At 44.6% G+C, this 19,621-nt stretch overlaps 1 protein-coding gene across 7 annotated transcripts in view; it reads left to right on the top strand.

Moving 5' to 3' along the window:
• Positions 1-19,621, top strand: part of FAT3 (FAT atypical cadherin 3) — a 706,846-nt gene that overhangs the window by 417,243 nt on the left and 269,982 nt on the right. The gene's annotated exons all lie outside the window — the stretch shown is intronic.

The raw sequence follows: 19,621 nt of genomic DNA on the forward strand, positions 1-19,621 counted from the left end.
AGTCACTAGAGGCAAAACAAGGGGAAGAAAGAGGGAACAGAGATGCCTGCTTAGGAAAATAACTTATCAATCATCAATAACAAGGTTTAGGGAGTTCCCCTGTGGCTCAGCAAATTAAGGATCCAGAGTTGTCATCACTGAGGCTCGGGTTACCGCCATGGCAAGGGTTTGATCCCTGGCCCAGGAGCTTCTGTATGCCACCACTGCAGCCAAAAGAGAAAAGACAAGAAAGAAAGAAAGAAAGAAAGAAAGAAAGAAAGAAAGAAAGAAAGAAAGAAAGGAAGGAAGGAAGGAAGGAAGGAAGGAAGGAAGGAAGGAAGGAAGGAAGGAAGGAAGGAAGGAGGAAGGAAGGAAATAAGGAAGGAAGGAAGGAAGAGAAAGAAAGAAAGAAAGAAAGAAAGAAAGAAAGAAAGAAAGAAAAAGAAAGAAAGAAAGAACGAACAAACGAACAAACGGAAGGAAGGAAGGAAGGAAGGAAGAAAGAAAGAAAGAAAGAAAGAAAGAAAGAAAGAAAGAAAGAAAGAAAGAAAGAAAGAAAGAAAGAAGCAAAGGTTAGGCTACAGGGGTGTGGGGTGGGGAGAAGCTGGGGTTCGAGAGCCAGGGAAGTCTGTGGTTTGGGTCTCAATTCTGTGGAAGGAATTCACTCTCTTTGGACTTTGGTTTCCTGAGCAGTAAAAACCGACACTTGGACCGCTCTGCTGAGGTCTCCCTTTCCTCCAACAGCCGAGGAGTATGATGTAGAGAGAAAACAGTGCATGCCGTTGATAAATAGGGTGACGCCATTGGAGGGATGAGTCGCCGTTAATCATGAAAGGATTACAGGAAAGCATACGCTGTGCACAGCTTGGTAAGTGAGCAGCCCGTGCTGGGAGGTGACAGAGCTCAGAACACAGGCAGGGGCTTTGCTGTCAGGACCCAGGTCTGAATCATAGCCTGATGCCCACAGAGCGTCCTGGGGAACGTGTGCTCCCACAGCCATTCGTCATATGACACCCAGGATGGTACCGTTTTCCCCACCTGGTTGTTGGATGGCATGGTTCGCGTACTGATGCCTGGGGCATAGTGGGTGACTGCACGTAGCAGGCCGTCAGCCCTGGGGTCTTTCCTTCGGAGTCATGCCTGCATGTACCACATCATTGACATGTTGAGCAAATGAGCCCCTCATGGGGTTTACCTAACTCTCAGAGTGTACATTTTTATCATCCGTTCTTGAGAGGGCTTGCTATTTTCAAAGGAATCTAGCTTGCTTGTTTTCATAAGGGGATTTTTATAATGCTAATTCCCTCCTCATAATTTATCTGGCTTATTAAATGTGCCTTGAGTTCTTTGGTGTTTTCTTCAAATAGAGGAAACCTGAACGCTTACTAATATCTTGCTCCATCCCCATTTGCCCTCCTTTGTGATCAGCTGTGATGATATGGGATGACCGACTTCAAGAAAAATGCCTCTGCCCTCCTCTCTTAAAGTGTTCAACTAGAGGAAGCCTTTCTTCCAGCGATTATTCTCATAGGTTGAATGGTCTTTAAATTGCAATTGACAGACTGCTTAGTGAAATGCTATATTTAGGAACTATTGTGTACCTATGTCTATTATCTGTTTCCTTTTCTCTTCCACGAAGCAGCGTTTCCATGGAAAAAGCACATTTGTTGCTTAGGAGATTCCCCACTCCTGTCTTCCTGCTTATCTTTCCCATTTAGCCCCGGACAGGTTTGTAATATCACTCACAGTTGCTGTGGAGACTATTATGATGTCATGTGTGTGGAGCTGTTATTTAAAGTGGTGACTTAGCAGCCGGATCTCCTGAAACAAGAAGGGTCCAAGTGAGCTGGTGGGTGCGTGGGTATTGGGTACAAGCGCGCGCGCGTGCGCGCGCACCCTCTCTCCCCCCCCCCCCCCCGCACTGCAGGAATTCTTCCTTGAAATAATCCTATTGCAGACTTTTTGGAGTAAAAAGTGCACCCGATTTTCTTTTCATAATTTAGTTGAACTTATATTCTGCTCTCGGTCTGGCTTTCTCAGTCGTTTGGGATTGAAATAACGACAGGAGAAAGAAGGGTGTACAACTTTTCTTACATCAGCTACTGCCTCAAACTGTAGCACTCGCTAGCAGAGCGGGCCAATTAATGGGTAGCGTGTTACCCAGGTCTTTTCCTACAAGCTGGTCACTCTTTATTAATCGCTGTAACTGGAAATGAATCACGATATAGTGGCAGGGAGAGAATTCAATGACTCATAACCACGCTAGAAATTTCATTCCGCTAAAGCGAAAATGAAAGGAGAGAGGACTAACATTTTGTTGAGTTCTGACTATGTGATAAGCAGTTACCATCCCTAGGATCTTACTGTCTCTTCTCTCCCATCACTCTGACCTCTCACTCCTCTGCCCTAACACCAACCTATAAAAGTGCGTGCTCCCCCCACCACCTTGATCCCTGCTTCCCACTCCCATCAGACGCCCGCTCATCTCTCTCATCCCATTTTGTGCCAAGTGCTTTGAAGGACTAGTCTACCATTCCCAGAATGGGGGCGGGGGGGTTGAGGGGGGCAGATAAAATACAGATTCCTGGGTTCCTCTTCAGAGGTTTTGATTCAGAAGATTCAGAATGTGGCTCGGAGATCTGTCGTCCAGCATGTTCCCTGGGTGGTTCTGGTGTGCTGTCAGTTATCGGGACATAATCTTTTTTTTTTTTTTTTAAGATTTTTATTTTTTTCTATTATAGTTGATTTACAATGTTGGGATGTAATCTTGATGCCTTTCATTGCCTCTCTTCCTCTCCACTCCTGAGTGCTCCTCAATCTGGCTTTCCTCCTTCTCACACCATTGCAAGAGCTCCTGCCAGGGTCTGTGTGGTCCTCCCTGACTGCTGGTTGCAGTGGCCCCTCAGCCTGCTGTACAGCCGAGCACGTGGTGGATCGCTCCCACCTGGGAACTCTCCCCTCATTTGGTGCCCGTCGCACTGCGTTTTTGCAAGCATCCCTCCTGCCTCTTTGACAGTTCCTTCTTGATATCCTTTCTGGATTCTAATTTCTCACTCTATCCTTAAATGTTTATTTTCCCCAGGGTCCCATGCTCAGCCTTCTAATCTTATTTCCCTATGGACAGTGAGCAATTTCACTCACTCTTATGGTTTATAAGATATACTGATGTCATCCACCTGTCCCTACAACGCTGACCATCTCTTACCTAGGCTTCAGATTCATAGCGTGTGTCCCAGCACCCTGTAATTGATAAGCCTTAGGCTCAGCTTGTCCCAAAATTGTCTTAGGGGTTCCCACTGTTGCTCAGCAGGTTAAGAACCTGACGTAGTCTCTCTGATCCCTGGCCTCACTCAGTGGCTTTTCAATCCAGCATTGCCACAAGCTGCAATGTACTTTGCAGATGTAGCTCAGATTCAGTGTGTCTGTGTCTGTGGTATAGACCTGCAGCTGCAGCTCTGATTCAACCCCTAGCCCGGGAACATCCAGATGGCACACATGCAGCCCTGAAAAGCAAAAAAAAAAAAAAAAAAAAAAAAAAAAAAATCCCCCCCAAAACCCAAAATTGTTTTCCTTCCTAAATCATCCACAGCATGTTTTCTCCCAGAGAGATCAACCACGGAGGAAACTGGAAGTCATCTTTGTCTGATTTTTCTCACCCTTAATATTAAACACTGCCAAATTGTTTCCATTTTTCTCCTGAATATTTCCTGATTGTATTTTCTCCTCTCCCAGCTTCGGGCCTTTGTTACCCTTTGTGACAAGAGTTTGAACTGTTCTCCCAGGTACCTGGCAGTAACTCACGCTCTCGCCATCCCTGCTGGATGGTTAGCTCCACGAAGTTAGAAAATATGGCTTCTCCGTGCTGTATTCTCAGCATCTAGCTGAATGCCTGGCAGGTGATCAATAGAGTTAGAGAAATGAAAGTGTGAGCCATCCAGCACACAGCTTCTTTGGAAGTTCTTACTTACAGATCAAACCTACAAAGTGATGAGCCTTAGGGCTAGACTATGTAGAAACCCGAATTGCCAGCAACCGGATTGGTGTTGGTATCAAGTGGAGACTTTTTCAATTTATTGCCCTCCTTCAAGTCCTCAGCACCAAACTGGGTCAACTGGAATTTTTTCTCTCACACTCTGAGAGCCAGCCAATTTGTTTAAAAGCGACCCTCCAGGAGTTCCCATTGTGGTGCAGCAGAAAGGAATCCAACTAGGAACCACGAGGTTTCGGGTTCAATCCCTGGCCTCACTCCGTGGGTTAAGGATTCAGCATTGCTGTGAGCTGTGGTGTAGGCTGGCGGCTATAACTCCGATTAGACTCGAAGCCCGGGAACCTCCATATACTGCAGGCACGGCCCTAAAAAGCAATAAAATTAAATTAAAATAAAATAAAATAATAAATAAAATAATAAAATAAAAGCGACTTTCCTCTAGTTTCATTGTGAGGAACTACAGTGTGAGAATGAGTGACTCAGACGTGGGTCTTCTCTCCAGACTTCTTCAGGGTAGCAGTGGATTATAGGCACGGTCTCCTTTGTCACAAAGGATGACTGTGGCGATCTCCCAGGCTCCGATTCCCCTTTTGGATCCGTCACAGAGCAGGGATACGTGCTGCAATCAAATATCATTGAAAAAATTAAAACCTGTCATTCTTCCCCTCCTTTACCCCCCACCCCAGGCACAGGCAGAAAGCATAGCTCGGGGCAGCACGCACTTGTCCAATCAGATGAGGACCTGGGAGAATCGAACGCTTCCATCTTCTCTTTTGACATCAGGGAAGCCACTCAGCTTCCCTCTGACCCTACACCTTTCTCCGTAAAACCTCATTTTTCTGGCCCTTCTCCGGATAACTGTATTTGAAGTTTCTTGGAGGAAATGTGTCAACTTCAATAAGTGGTTATGAGTGTAGCCATGGGTGCTCAGTGACATTTGAAAGCCCATGTTTACAGTTACCGTTTTTAGGATTATATGTGCAGTGTTTCTCTTGGCTTCTGCCACTCTTTATGGAAAAACCATCCACACAGAACATCCCTGAAGACTCGAAGCATCGTTTGCTGCCTAACCTGCCCTGCAGGAAATAGAGCCATTCTAGCAAGACCTTGGCTATCCATGCTAATGCGGACGAGACATGGTATGGATAATTTAAATCTACAGATAATATAAGAATCTTGAGTCACTGGGTATTATCTGTCTTTTCCTGCTGTCAGACCAGCAGTTATTTGAATTTCGCATGCTTTTCCTTCTCAGTTTGCTTTCAGGAAAGGTGCTCATGAGAGGCGAAATGGCCAAGAGCAGGCAGGTTACTGGAGAAGGGGCTGTAGCTTGAGGATGAGCTGAGGCTACAACTGGATAACCAACCCCCATTAAAAAAAAAAATGGTTTCAAAAAGCATTATTCAGCTCATCTGGACTGCTCCTGGAGGCTAGGCAGTCACTGCCATTCTGTAGGGGTTAACTGAGGCCTCATTAGGGCCAGGTTCTGTTCATGGGGAGGCCAGAAAAGTCGAGAAGGTAAATAAGACATGCTTGTACACAAACTCCTGTCACAGAACACAGCCCCTGATCAGTGTCATCAGGGAAATTCCATGTGCCACGGGTTCAGAGGCCGGAGGGAGAGAAGCATGGATGAGGTTTCGCCTTCTGGCCTGTAAATTTATTCTTCCAGATTTCACTCCAGATGTGTAATCAGGTTAATTTCTATTCTGAGCCTACGGTCAGAAAGGAAGCGCCTCTTTGCCTCCTCAGTCTTTGAAGAAACACAGGTTGTAGAGCACATGGGAACAGTCGGCTGGGAGGGATGTACAGTGCCTTCCTCTGCCTCTGAGACGGTGTCATGTCGAAGGGGACATTGCCACCTGTGCTTATTGTCTACACACTTGGCCTTATTTTGCACCTGCTACCTTTTTTTATTTCCTTTTTTTAATTAAAATATAGTTGATTTACAACATTGTGCCTCTTTCTGCTGTACAGCACAGTGACCCAGACATACATATATTTTCCTTTTCTTATATTATCTTCCATCATAGTCTGTCCCAAGAGATTGGATATAGTTCCCTGTGCTATATAGTAGGACCTCGTTGCTTGCACCTGCTACCTTTATTGACACGAATTAACTGGAATCTTAGCTTTATAATGGACTATATTTATTTGATAAATTCGTTGCACATTCCTTGTTATTTTTTTTTCATTCTTGGATACTTTATGACACATATGTGGGTTGACTAAGTATCAGCAACATAATAGCTTTGCAAACATAAGGACTTTTCACTCACAAAAGGACTGTACTTGAGGAGATCTTAATCCCTTGTGGGTTAATAGTTTTTGATACAAAAGAGAGTGCTTTCCCAGGTTTGAGAGAAGGAAGTCTTGCCTCCACGTGGGCTCAGACAGCCATTTCTTGTCTGATGGATGTTTCTAGAGAACAGTGAATTTGACGGTTGCATGTTCCAGGCCTAAATAAGTCAAATATGTTGACCGAGAGTGATTTTTAAGAGCCTTGTTTACCAACATCCTAAATACCGATATGATGGCTCTGTGAACTCTGCACATGATGATGACTGAGTGGGGATTCAACATAATCTAAGAGGCTGCTGGATAATTCTGCAGTGTGTTATTCACTCTCCGTCCTCAAATTCAGGAGATTGACTTGTTTTTGGAAAGAGGAACAAAAAGTTCAGGCGTAAGGGGAAAAGGCAACAAACTCTCCCTTTTAAACAATACCTTGGTTGGCAAAGCACATTCTATGGGGCCCTTGCTCATCTTGCTACCTATTAGCCTTGGAAGTAAAGGATGGAAGGCAATAGATCACTGGATAAATCTGAGTCCGATCACTGTGGATCTCCTTCCCAATGGTGTTTTTCCAGAGAGATCTTCAATAGGTGAGGTTAAAAGATAAAGTAAAATTGAACATGTCGGAGTTCAGTTGGGTTCATCATCTGCCTGTAGGTGTCGCTGTTTTTTACTCCAGGAAGGAAAGATTTATTTCTCCTCCTTGCCTATACATACAGAGAACTGTGCTAACGTGCTGTGGATATAGGTATTCATGAGCTGTTCTTCTCTGAGAGAATTAAAGCCAAAATGAGTACATGAGTATACAATGATCATGGTAGAACATAACTTTTCATTCCTTATGCCAAGGAATTGAGGTCCCCCGTCCTCTGCTAGAATATTGCATTATAAACAGCCATCTTCTTGACCGTGGCAGTCTTGCACAGTCCAGGACAGATTTGGAAGTGCAGAGATGCCAGCTATAACGTCTTAAATAGAGGGCATTTCAAACACAAGAGACCTAGACAAGGGCAGTACCACAATTTCAATGCTTTATTTCTGATCGACCACGGTTTCTTCCTGCCATTTCAGACCCCCTGTTTCTTTTCTTTTTTTTTTTTTTACCTATAGTTGATTAAAATATTGTGGTAGTTTCTGTGTCCATCAAAGTGATTCATTTATGTATATATATAAATATTTATATATAATGGTATCACTAACATACATATATATTCTTTTTCGTATTCTTTTCTATTTTTTTTTTTTTTGGTCTTTTTTGCCTTTTCTAGGGCTGCACCCACGGCATATGGAGGTTCCCAGGCTAGGGGTCTAATCAGAGCTGTAGCCACCGGCCTACGCCAGAGCCACAGCAACTCGGGATCCGAGCCGCGTCTGCGACCTACACCTCAGCTCACGGCAATGCCAGATCCTTAACCCACTGAGCAAGGCCAGGGATCGAACCCGCAACCTCATTGGGCCTAGTCAGATTCATTAACCACTGCGCCACAACGGGAACTCCTCTACTATGGTTTATTACAGGATGTTGAGTATAGTTCTCTGTGCTATACAGGTGGACTTGTTGTTTATCTATTTTACATACAGCGTGTGTATCTGTTAATCCCAAACTCCTAATTTATCCCTCCCTCACCCCCTTTTCCTCTTTGGTTACCGTAAGGTTGTTTTCTGTGTCTGTGAGTCTGTGTCTGTTTTATAAATAATTTCATTTGTATCATTTTTTAAAGATCCCACATATAAATGATGTCATGTAATATTTGTCTTTTACTTCCCTTGGTATGCTCATCTGTAAGTCCATCCGTGTTGTTGAAAATGGCATTGTTTTGCCCTTTTTATGGCTAAGTAATATTCCATTGTGTGTGTGTATACATATATGTATTTATTTCATATATGTGCTGATGGACATTTACACTGCTTCCATAACTTGGCTATTGTTAATAGTGCTTCTGTGCCAATGGAGGTACACATAGCTTTTCAAATTACAGTTTTCTCTGGATATATGCCCAGAAGTGTGATTGCCTGATCATGCGGCAATTCTGTTTTTAGTTTTTTAAGGAACCTCCATACTGTTCTCCATCGTGTTTTCATCAATTTACATGCCCACAAACAGTGTAGGAGGGGGCCCTTTTTTCCACACTCTCTCCAGCCTTTATTATTTGTAGACTTTTTGATGATGGCCATTCTTACTGGTGTGAGGTGACACCTCATTGTAGTTTTGATTTACATTTCTCCGGTAATTAGCAATCTCGAGCATCTTTTCCTGTGTCTGTTGGCCATCTGACTTCTTTGGAGAAACCGGACACTACTTCTTATAGCTCCTGAGAGTCCATGTTCTCTGTTTGTAAGCTACTGCCTTATCTCTCAGTCCTCAAGGTCCGGCAACAAATTTGTACTATCAAAGAGTCCATCCGTTATATCTCCGTTAAATTTCTCCCAGTGTGGTAGCTGAATCTTCTTTTCTCCTGCTTGGACCCCAGTAGGGATCAGCTGGTCAGAATTCTGTGCATATGGTCTCCTCCTCAAGATTGTTGAGTTACTTCCATCTTCTCGTCTCTCTGCTGTGCAATTCCTGCTCCTTTGACCTCTCCTCATAATGTTCATTTCCAGATCCTTGAATCATGCACTTCTCAGGTACTCCAGGGAGTAGAGGCGGGGGGGGGGGGGTGGTCTTGTAGAGCCTCAGGAAGCAAAAGTGTGGAGATCCTTCCCAGACTCCCCTCAGCTGGAGACAGGCATGCCCACTTCGCAGACCTGGCGCCCCCTACAGGACAGGAATGAAATGAGCACGGGAATGAAATGAACAGTGCTGTGGATGTATGTTGTTTGTGTGTCCCCCACCCCAAATTCCTCTGTTGAAGCCCTAATCTCCAGGGTGACTGTATTCAGAGATGGGGCCTCTAAGGAGGTGATTAAGGTTTTATAGGAGGTCAGAAGGCTAGGGTCTGGTCTGATAGGATGAACGACCTTATAAGAAGAAGGTCAGAGAGCTTGTTCTCTCCTCCACACACATGCTCTAGAGAAAGGCCATGAGAAGACATGGCCAGAAGATGATTATCTACAAGCTGGGGGGAGTCCTCACCAGAAACTGACCATATGAGCACCTTGACCTTGACTTCCAGGCTCTAGAACTGTAATAAAATGAAATTCAGTTGTTTAAGCCACACAGTCTCTGGTATTTTATTATGGCAACCAGAATAGGCAAATAGAAGCTGTTCTTGGGTCATCCTTACCCTGCTTCTCTGTTCCTGGATCCTCACAAGGTTCCATTCCTGTGTGAGCCTCCTAGGATGCTGAGACATTTTCCCCTCCTGTCATTCTGACCTACTTCTCCAGCAGAATATTTAAGACAGCGTTTTCAGCAGGGCATTTTCCTGTTACTGATATGGAGGAATCCATTAAGCAGAAGAGTTGGTTGAACCAGGCTTTTTTTACTGGATGCTAGAGATAGTTTTTCCACTGGAATGGATTTAACCTGCAATATATTCAAATATATTTAATAATAAGCTATAGCATGAGGGCATTCTACTTTATTATTAAAATATCAAAAATCATTGTCTGATGAGGTCTTTAGCATTATGTTTTAATTATACATAGAGAAAGAGTGTTCTTAGGCTTTACGTCAGGGTGTAATTTTTAAAGAATTATTTAAATTGACTTTGAAGCTCCTTCCAGTCATTTGTTCAACAGTTAAATTCCCCAGAATGTCGGCTGTTTTCTCGCTAATTTTTTGACATCATTATCTTTCTGGAAACAGAGCTGCTATTTAACTCAGCTAGCACTGAACAGAAACTGATTATTCTCTTTTGATGTAACTGGAGTGACTTAAATACTTACAGTCTTTTGTGTTAGGGAAAGATGAAAGCAGAAAAGAAAAGTGTTCTGTCTCACAATTCAAAATAAATATTTCAATATGAAGTGGCTTTAATTTCTTCAGGAAAAGCATACCGGGTCATCGGGTGTTCAGCAACACAGCCTTCGAGAGAGATGTAAGTGGTTCCTGCAGGGCTCTTTTTTCTTAAAAGACGCAAGGATCTCCTTTGACTTTGGCTATGGTACATGCATGAAGAGAAGCAGGTAAGGCTAAGTTATGCCATAGACTCTTCTTTCCATAAATCAGAGACTGGTCACTACCTTAGCCATCATCCATATCCCTGCCAGAGTTCTTTGTAAATTCCAATTCCTTTCAGTCCTTACATTTTCTTTAAGGACTTAATGCATCAGGGATGAGTATGGCTTGAGAGGTTTAAGTAGAATTTAGACACATTGGAGCTTCCTACCTGTTGGGCAGTGAGTTTTAGCTGCTCTCAAAAACATCCCTGGGCCTCGGCTAGTTTCTGAGAAACAACGATCCAACAATAAAGGAGAAATCAATGCGTTGCTCAAAAATAGTAATAAAGTCAGCAAGATTCAAAACAGCCCTCGGGACAGACTTTCCGTGTGGGTCACAACAAAACAGCCCTTGGGCTCTCTATTGACTGCAGTTTGGAATTCACTGGACACTTTGCTTGACCTGGGCATCAGGCTTTAGACGTCTTCCATTTGTTTGGGTGAAGGTGCAAATTGGATTGCTCAGGAAGCCCGTTTCTGTCAAGAGTCATGATGACAATCCACCTGTGTCCTTTTCATTGTTAGCCTTAGCTGGTTCTTGATTTCAATGACTAATGACCGATTCTAAGTAAAATTAAGTTGTCTTGGCTCCAAATATCACTATTCCCCAGGATTTCAGTGCTGCACCTGTCTATCCTTTCTAATTGGGCATCTGGCTGTCATTGCAAACACAGCATGTGCCCAGTTCTTATTTCTACCATTGACATTTCCTTCTGAGTGCTTGCTCCAACCTCCTCCAACTTGCTCGTTAGTGGCAACATTCAAAGGAACCCTCATTCAACTACAGCAAACCCTTACTGAGTAAAAATTCTATACCAGGCATGATCCTGGCAAAGTCAGGACCCAAGTGAGATAGGTGGGGTTCAAAGATGAATGAAAAGGAGAAGACAGTCCCTGCTCTCATGAAGCTGACCACCCGTTGAGGAGGTGGTTCCAAAAAAAAAAAAAAAAAAAAAAAAAGGGAGTTCCCGTCGTGGCACAGTGGTTAACGAATCCGACTAGGAACCATGAGGTTGCGGGTTCGGTCCCTGCCCTTGCTCAGTGGGTTAAGGATCCAGCATTGCCATGAGCTGTGGTGTAGGTTGCAGACGCGGCTTGGATCCCGCGTTGCTGTGGCTCTGGCGTAGGCCGGTGGCTACAGCTCCGATTCAACCCCTAGCCTGGGAACCTCCATATGCCGCCGCGGGAGCAGCCCAAGAAATAGCAACAACAACAACAACAACAACAACAACAAAAAACAATGTTCTATCGAATGTTGGTTTAGGAAAAAGTACCAAACTTCTTGCATTCCCCTTCCTCTCAGAGCCCGGTCCTGTTATCTTAGAAGAGAGAATGGCTAACAGGGGGCAGCAGGAAGGAGGAATCCCCCTTTTCCACCCTTCGTTTCCCTTAATAACAAAAGTGAGACAATATACCTGCTCCCTCTCTCTCCGAAAAGGTTGTCACTCTCTCACTTTCGCGATGAGTCATTACGAAGACTAACAATCACCGTATGAGGCCTCCTTCATTAATGGCACTGATGTCACCAATGCCTTCTTCACAGCAGGGCTTGATAAAGAGCAAAACCACGTTCATTTCCGCTGAGCAGCCAAGTACCTTATGATCAGACACCCACATAGAGTGTTAGGAGCTGAAAGAACTGTAGGCCCTTGGTGAGTATTCACTGCCATGTGGTTTATGAAACTCTCCAAAGAAGACAAGAGCAAGATAACTGTGAATAATAATGGGGCTTAGCTTACCTTGCCGAGCTTCTGCATGTTTTCTGTGCTCTGGAAATAATTCTGACTCTCTCATGTGTCCGCATAATGCTATCACCTCATTATGCTTGGGACTTTTGTTTTTCAAGTAAATGAACTAACATGTCAGGCATATGAAGCAACTGGAAATAAAACTGACTCTTAGCAAAAGCTGCAAGTTGGGTGACTATCACTTTTTATAACCTTAATATAGTGCAGCACATCTCTCCTTCAGGTAACAGAGCCTTGAACTTCACCAGTACCTGTGCTGCATCTGGTCACCTGGTTCATGTGCATCTATCTCATCGCAGGGATTTTATTGACCTCAATTTGCAAGACACAGAGCTCATTGAAATGCCTTTTGAAAAGGTCGAGGGGGACTCATTGGACTGAGTGCTAGGGTGCCTACCTGCATGTTAAACTGAAGCTACATGAAATAATATAGAGAACAAACAGACATGTGTATGCGAGTATCTACAGAACCTTGAACTCCTGTCTTTCATGATCTATTGAACATGATCTTGACCCAAGTGCAATAAAGTAGTCGGAGCCCTACTTTAGGACTTTTTATTGAGCATTCTTTATTCTCATCCCCGCATCAGTTGGCCTTTGCTAAATATCAAGTATATCCCATGATGACTGTCCGTCTTGAGGGCCTTTCTCGGCTTCTCTCTTTACCTCTAAGTGAATCGAGTAAGCCATCCTGTATCATAAACTTGGACTTCATGGAGTCCAGATTTTATACTTGGGGAAAGCCACGTCTGGCACTGTCGTACTTCAATCCAAATGAACAGGAATTCTCACCTGTGGTTTCTTCCACCTCCTTCTACACATTTGGGGCCGCTGTGGATTTTATAGTTGGATTGGAAACATATGAGCATGCATCCAAGCAGACGTCAATGTCAGGAATAGTTTTCAGACGTCATGAAGACATTCTGAGGTAGATTTTGCTTTTCAGGATTGTACACATACATGAAGGAGGAAGTGAAAGTGGACTCGCTGTGGGCTGCGTACCTGTTTTCCAATACGCATCAATCCCTTCTTCCAAAAGTGCAGTAAAGGCACTCGGTGATGATTGGTCTGGTGGTGACATTAGTCGTGTTTCAGAATGTGATGATACTTGTTCACTGATCCTTTAACCTCTCAGACCTCCTCCTATCCTGACATTGGCCCTGTCTAATTGAGAAGGCGCAGATCCATACTCCCAAGCACAGTCAGCATCTTTTCTTCCCTGTGTTCCCACATTTCTCCAGATTCGTGCATTAATTTCTTATTACAGTATGATACATATATTGATGCTGATAGCCTGAGGCAGAGACAGAAGAATTGAGCCGGACCAAATCCCCTCTTGTTCTGGAATCAACCTTCTAGCCCTTCCCTAACAGGTGGGTCAGCATAGACATGTGGCGGGGGGGGGGGGGACAAACAATAATGACAGTGCCATCTAGGATCTCAGGGACTTCAGATTTAGTATCTGCCACTCTAGAGCAAGATTTCCTGGTACTGTCTTTAATGTTGCCCTCATTCTTCTTATGTTGGAGTAAATAAAACCTGATTCCTCTGGTCTAATAATTATACTTTAAGGATCACGAATGCCCAGAGAGCCACATGCCTCTTCCTGCAATTCAGGGAGCATTTCAGCATCCCGTAGTTCTCAGCAAAGAGCACAGCAATGTGGGTGTGAAAAATTCAGCATCACACCTCTCTCTCTTCCTCACCCCCTATCTCCATCTCTCTCCCTATCCGCCCCCCCCTCTTTGATGCCCCTAGCCCACCTGGCCTGCCAGCTTTGCTGGTAGCCATCTACTCTCTGAGCACGGTGCTTGGCAGTATACCCGAAGAGAGAAATACCCCTTCAGCAGAAATGTCTAAGAGTCACGTGAATCTCCCCACCAGTGAGGAACATGAGTTTGAGGGTCTCTGGGGCCTTCTCTTCTCAATGTCCTGTGCTCTTCAGTCCTTCACCAGCTCGCTGTGGTGTTTCTAGGTTGTCTGTTGCCTTTGAGAATAAGCACTTTATTGGATGAACTACGTGGATTCTGCTCACTCCTAATCCCTTCACAAAGGTGTTTTCTAGTCTGAAATTTTATTTCCTCACCTTCCAGGAAAGGGCGTGGGTTACACTTGACACATGAGTTTGGCCTCAGAGACATCCGGGGTCAGTACCAGCACAGATTCCCGGATGAACCTTCGTGTTCTGCCTCCTGACCTCTCCTCTTTGGAATGACCTTTATCCCACTCTTCCTGCCCAAACCCTGCTCATCCTTTTAATACCTCCCAGTTCCTGGAAGTATGCATTTCAGTACCATAATTTTTTTTTTTTTTTTTTTTTTTTAGTGTTTTTCTGTCTTCAGCTCATTTGGGATGTGGAATTTGGACAGGCCATGTCAAGGTCCTGACACAGATTCTGAGTACATGAGAGGGGCAGTTCCCATTGTGGCACAGCGGAAGCCAATCTGACTAGTATCCATGAGGATGTGGGTGGGATCCCTGGCCTTGCTCAGTGGGTCAGGAATCCAGCGGTGTTGCTGTGAGCTGTGGTGTAGGTCGCAGATGTGACTGGGATCCCACATTGCTGTAGGCCCGCAGCTGCAGCTCCAATTCGACCCCTCACTTGGGAACTTCTATATGCCTTGAGTGCAGCCCTAAAAAAGATAAAAAATAAAAAATAAATGTTTTTTTAATTAATAAATAAGTGCATGAGAGGGTCTTACAACAGGTTTTAGATTCAGCTGCCCCAGGCCCCCTGTGTACTCTTTAGGGTCTGGAGCACTGGGGCCCAGCAGCAGAAGGGCAGAGGCCTGTCCCTCCTGCTTATCATAATGACTGCCAGCTTGGGTGTGTCTCGGGGCCTCGATGTGGATTCATCAGACAAAATATACTGCATGTAAAGAGCTTGGCCTGGTACCTGAATCATAGTAAATGCTCAGTAATCATGAATTATAACCATTGTGACTATTATTTTATTGTTTGTAGAACAGGTTAGAAATCTATCAGAAAGTTTTACTCTGAAGGAATACACATAAAAATAAGGACATGGAATTGCAAAATACTTTATTTGAACCATCATTCTAAGCTTCATGCTGTATATCCCTTTATAGAGAGAGCATACTCTGCATTTGCAGCTGAATGTATGTTTTATTAATGTGGTTAGCTCAAATTCTTTCAAGTTCCTTAACTTTGCTTAGCATTTCATGATTCTTTCTGGGTAAGCGATAATCCAGTATTGTCTTTCTACTCATTTCCTATTTTAAGAGCCCCAGTGTAATTACTTAGCACCTTCATATAAGCCATGGTTGACGAATGCAGTTGGTCAATGCATGACAATCTCTTGTTTTTTGTCTCATCATACAAACCAGGATAATGAAAGAATTGAGATCCCATGTAATAAAACAACATGTTCACCATATAATACACACACACACACACGCACATGCACACACACACCAGGGGAAGGGTGGAAGAAGGGGAGAGAGAGGGAGAAACAGATACAGATACTTAGATATAGATATATATACATCACATATATACAAGCTATAAATACTGTATTAGTTTTCTAGGGCTGCTGTAACCAATTACTACAAACTTGATGACTTTACAGTTACAAACAAATGTATTCTCGGGGAGTTTGGAGTTGGTAGGTGCAAACTATTACATGTAGAATGGATGAGCAGTGAGGTCCTGCTGTACAGCACAGGGAGCTATATCCAGTCTCTCAGGATACAACATGATAGGAGACAGTATGAGAAAAAGAATGCATATATATATGTATGACTGGGTCACTTGGCTATATAGCAGAAATTGACACAACACTATAAATCAACTATACTTTGATTTAAAAAAACAGAAAAGAAAAGTATTCTCACATCATTCTAGAGACCGTAAATCTAAAATCAAAGTCTGGAAAAGCCGTGCGCTGGCTGAAGGCTCCAGGAGAGAATCCATTCTTGCTTCCTCCACCTTCTGTGGCTCCAGGAGCCCTTCCTCCAGGCGTCTGTGGCTGCATCACTCCAGTTTCTGTCTCCATCTCATATGTCCTGCCCCTCTGTGTTTCAAATCTCGCTTGCTTTCTCTTTTTTTAAGGACACCTGGCATTGTATTTAGGGTCCACCCAGATAATCCAGGATGATCTCACTTCAAGATTCTTAACTTAATTACATATGCAGATTCTTTTCCAAGTTAGTTCCCATGGACAGGTTCTGAGGGTTAAGAGGATGTAGTCTCATCTTTTGGGGGAGCTCCTGGTCAAACACACGTATAACCATTCTGCCCACCTGTTAGAGCCATTTTGTGACTCTATCGTGTGCATTAAGTTTGGAAGGGAAGTTTATTACTAGAACTTTAAAATAAACAAAAAGAATAGCTGTTAGGTTAGCTGAAAAAATTGTTTCAACATACTGATTACTGCTAAGATGCTGAGACCTGTAGAACCCGGGTTTGAAGGGGATCACAGAGCACACTGTAGGAGTCCTTTGAGAAAGACTGAATTCCTACGAGAGGCACTGGTCCAACCTGGACCACATGTCTGTCCCCGCAAATGGGAGCCACTGTGGTTAGTTGTGAGATGCATGCATCTGAGATGGGCCTGTGAATATTCTTTTGTGCTCTGCTTTTGTGAAACTTGGGGAACTGATCCACGGCATCCATGGATGCAGGTAGGGAAAAAGTACCTGTCAGAAGTTCCTTGGCCTTAAAGCCTCATCCTTCTCATCTTCACCCTGCGCCATAATTGCCTTTGGGTCCCCGGGTACCATGACTCAAAGATGCCCTCATGTGGGTGCACAGCCAACCTGCCCCACCAACAAAGCAAGCTGACAGGGTGAATCACCATCAGGACACAGACGTGATACAATTTGATGTTTTTAACCTCCAGTGCAAAACTGGACTGTCATCTCAATTATCCAGGCTTCACAAAGCCCATGGACTGGCCAAAAGCCCACTCTGCTAGATGGTTGTTAGAAGGTGATTTGGATTTCATCCTAACCAGAGAATTGAGAATATATTTAAATGAGCAAGAAATGCTTATGATAGTGCAAAGGTTGTGGCTATTATTTTCCCCTTTAGTTTGCATCCATCGACAAGGACACACCCTGAACCACTCACTACTGCCCGTTTGAGGATGGCCAAGCCTGTCCAGAGGGCACAGGGACACAGTGTCTCCCTCTCCCTCCTGGAGAGACAACAGACTGGGTCATGCCTGGCGCTTCCCTCTGGCTTCCTCCCTGACACTGAGTGTGAATGAGGCTTTTCCTAGATGCTCAGAGTTCCGGGGTAGTCCGGTGATGGGAACTTTTAAAAACACTCTCCTCGCCTTTACAGAGTAGACAGAACGTACAGGGGAGTGTGATGGAAAGAGGAACAGAACTAATCCTTACTCCATGCTAGATGTTGCACTTGTGCCTTATCCCCAGCATCTCATTCCATGCTCGTCCTGACCCTGGGAGGCGGTATGAGTGAAGACATGAAGCGGCATACGTGAGGTCAGCCCTAGCGTGCTTTCGATTGACTATTAATTGCTACTTACCCACAGGTATGATTACCTAGGGGGAAACAGATTCTCCAAGAGGTTAGGTTACTTGATGAAGCTCATCCCGGCCAGACTGACTTGAACCTAGGCTTGTCAGCTGCAACCTTTGCTCTTCATGCTCTATCAGATTGCAGGTTAATTAAGGCAGATATCCTGGTCCTGCCCTGATTCAGATTTTTTGGGACCCTGGACCTGCAACTTTAAAAGCAAGAGGTTACATTCGTGATGCCTTGCAGCCCTGGCACCCAAACTTCTGTACAGAGGCTTCAGCACAAGCTGCATTAGGCAGAGAATTGTCTGGAAAGTCTGGGTTTGTCGTGAGAAGACTTGGGTGTGAGTCCTGTTTACCTGCTGTCTAGCTTCTAACAAGTCCCTTCATGCCTCTGATCCATCTGTAAAATTGAAATAGTAGCATCTGTCTTACTTCCAACAAGAGAGATGTGCTGCTCAAGAGACACTGTAAAAATAGCTGTGCAAGTGATGAGACGCGATTACAAGGAGGTACATGAACTCAGAGAGCCCCTTGCCTGACAAAACCCCCAACACAAAGACCAGAGCCCTGTGGGTGCATGCCGCCCCGTGCACTTTGATTCTGCCATGGTGTTGGGCTGCGTCTCTAACTCATTTTATGATGACAATATTGGTAAGGCCAAGTATTTACCCTGACACCTGAACTGGCATAAAGCACCTCACCCCGTGCACAGCCCTAAGAAGATGCCTGGTAAATATTTGCTGGTTACCTGGAAGAGTGAATGCATGCCTTGGAGATTCTTTGCAGTGGGCTGCACAGGGTTGCTGCCATCCTATTGGGGAATGTAAAGTCTGAACTTGCAGCCATCCTTGTCACTGTCTGGGCCAGGGCAGCCCAGGGCAGTGTCCAGGGAGGCAGCCCCAGAGCTGTCCTTCTGACAGGCAGGCCAGGGGGCTGCCTCTGCGGTCTGCATCGACACACAGCGGCTCTTAGTGGAAGTGCGTCCCCAGGGCCAGGCACCCCCCTCAGTTCCGGTTCATCATCTGGAATTTTCCCTCTGCCAACTATTTTTGGATGTTGCTCTCTGGACCAGTAACCGTGGTTACATCCTGAGATGTCCGCCAGACATTCTGAAATCTCTCGACCCTCATGCCGGGAGCTGTGGCAAGAGCGGTGATGGTTTCCTCATCCCTTGTCATTGTCCATGTTTTGGCCTGTCAGGGAAGACGTATATAGCCCCCGATCACCTCTCATCCTTGGCCTCGGGCCTGGAATGAAACAGGTGCTTTGGGACACCCCCGCCCCTACACACCCCCTCCCGTATTTCTCACCTGAATGTCACGAATTCTCTGTTATGAGTTCTCGGGGGCACGCGATTACGTCTCCCTCGCCTTGCAGTCCCGAGTCGTTACCACGTGATTCCACTGTCCCGAGGCCAAAAATCCAATAAAGATGACAGGCCAGCCTTGTTAATGGGCTCTGCTCCTTTTCCACAGCTCATCGCCAGCCCAGGTAGCGCACTTCGGGGGCAGAGTCAGAAGTTAATTGAAACGGCTGCCACATTGCATCTCGTGGAGGCTCCTTTCTCTAACATGCGTGACTGGTTGTGTCTCCATGTGGAAATTCTTCTCTTTTGCTGTGCAAAGCATAAGTGGAAGTATCAAGTCTCGGGGAACAGGGACTTTATTCTTGATTGGAGTGAAAATGTGACAGAAGCAGGGCTCTGGCTGAAAAAGTGCTTCGGTGGTTGTCAGCACTTTCCTATAACAGAGGGATCCTTTAAAAAAAAAAAGGCTCTTGTTTATCATCCTCCTGCATTTAGTTACTTTAGTTCATGTTAAGAAGTTTTCTGAGTAGATGGCAAAGAACAATTCTTAAAATATGTGACTACGAAATGTAAGATAAAAAACATAATTGCAGTTTAGACTTCAGATTTATTTGAAAAGGGGATAATGATAGTAATTACCCAGTTTGAGTTTTGTAGAAGGCTAATGAGATCCCCAAAGCATTTGTATGCACAAGGA

The sequence above is a fragment of the Sus scrofa genome, chromosome 9, assembly GCF_054392235.1.
Source record: "Sus scrofa isolate SSC_HxYL_T2T_F1_AM1 chromosome 9, Sscrofa_HxYL_maternal_Yorkshire_Landrace_v2.0, whole genome shotgun sequence".
Taxonomy (NCBI): Eukaryota; Metazoa; Chordata; class Mammalia; order Artiodactyla; family Suidae; genus Sus; species Sus scrofa.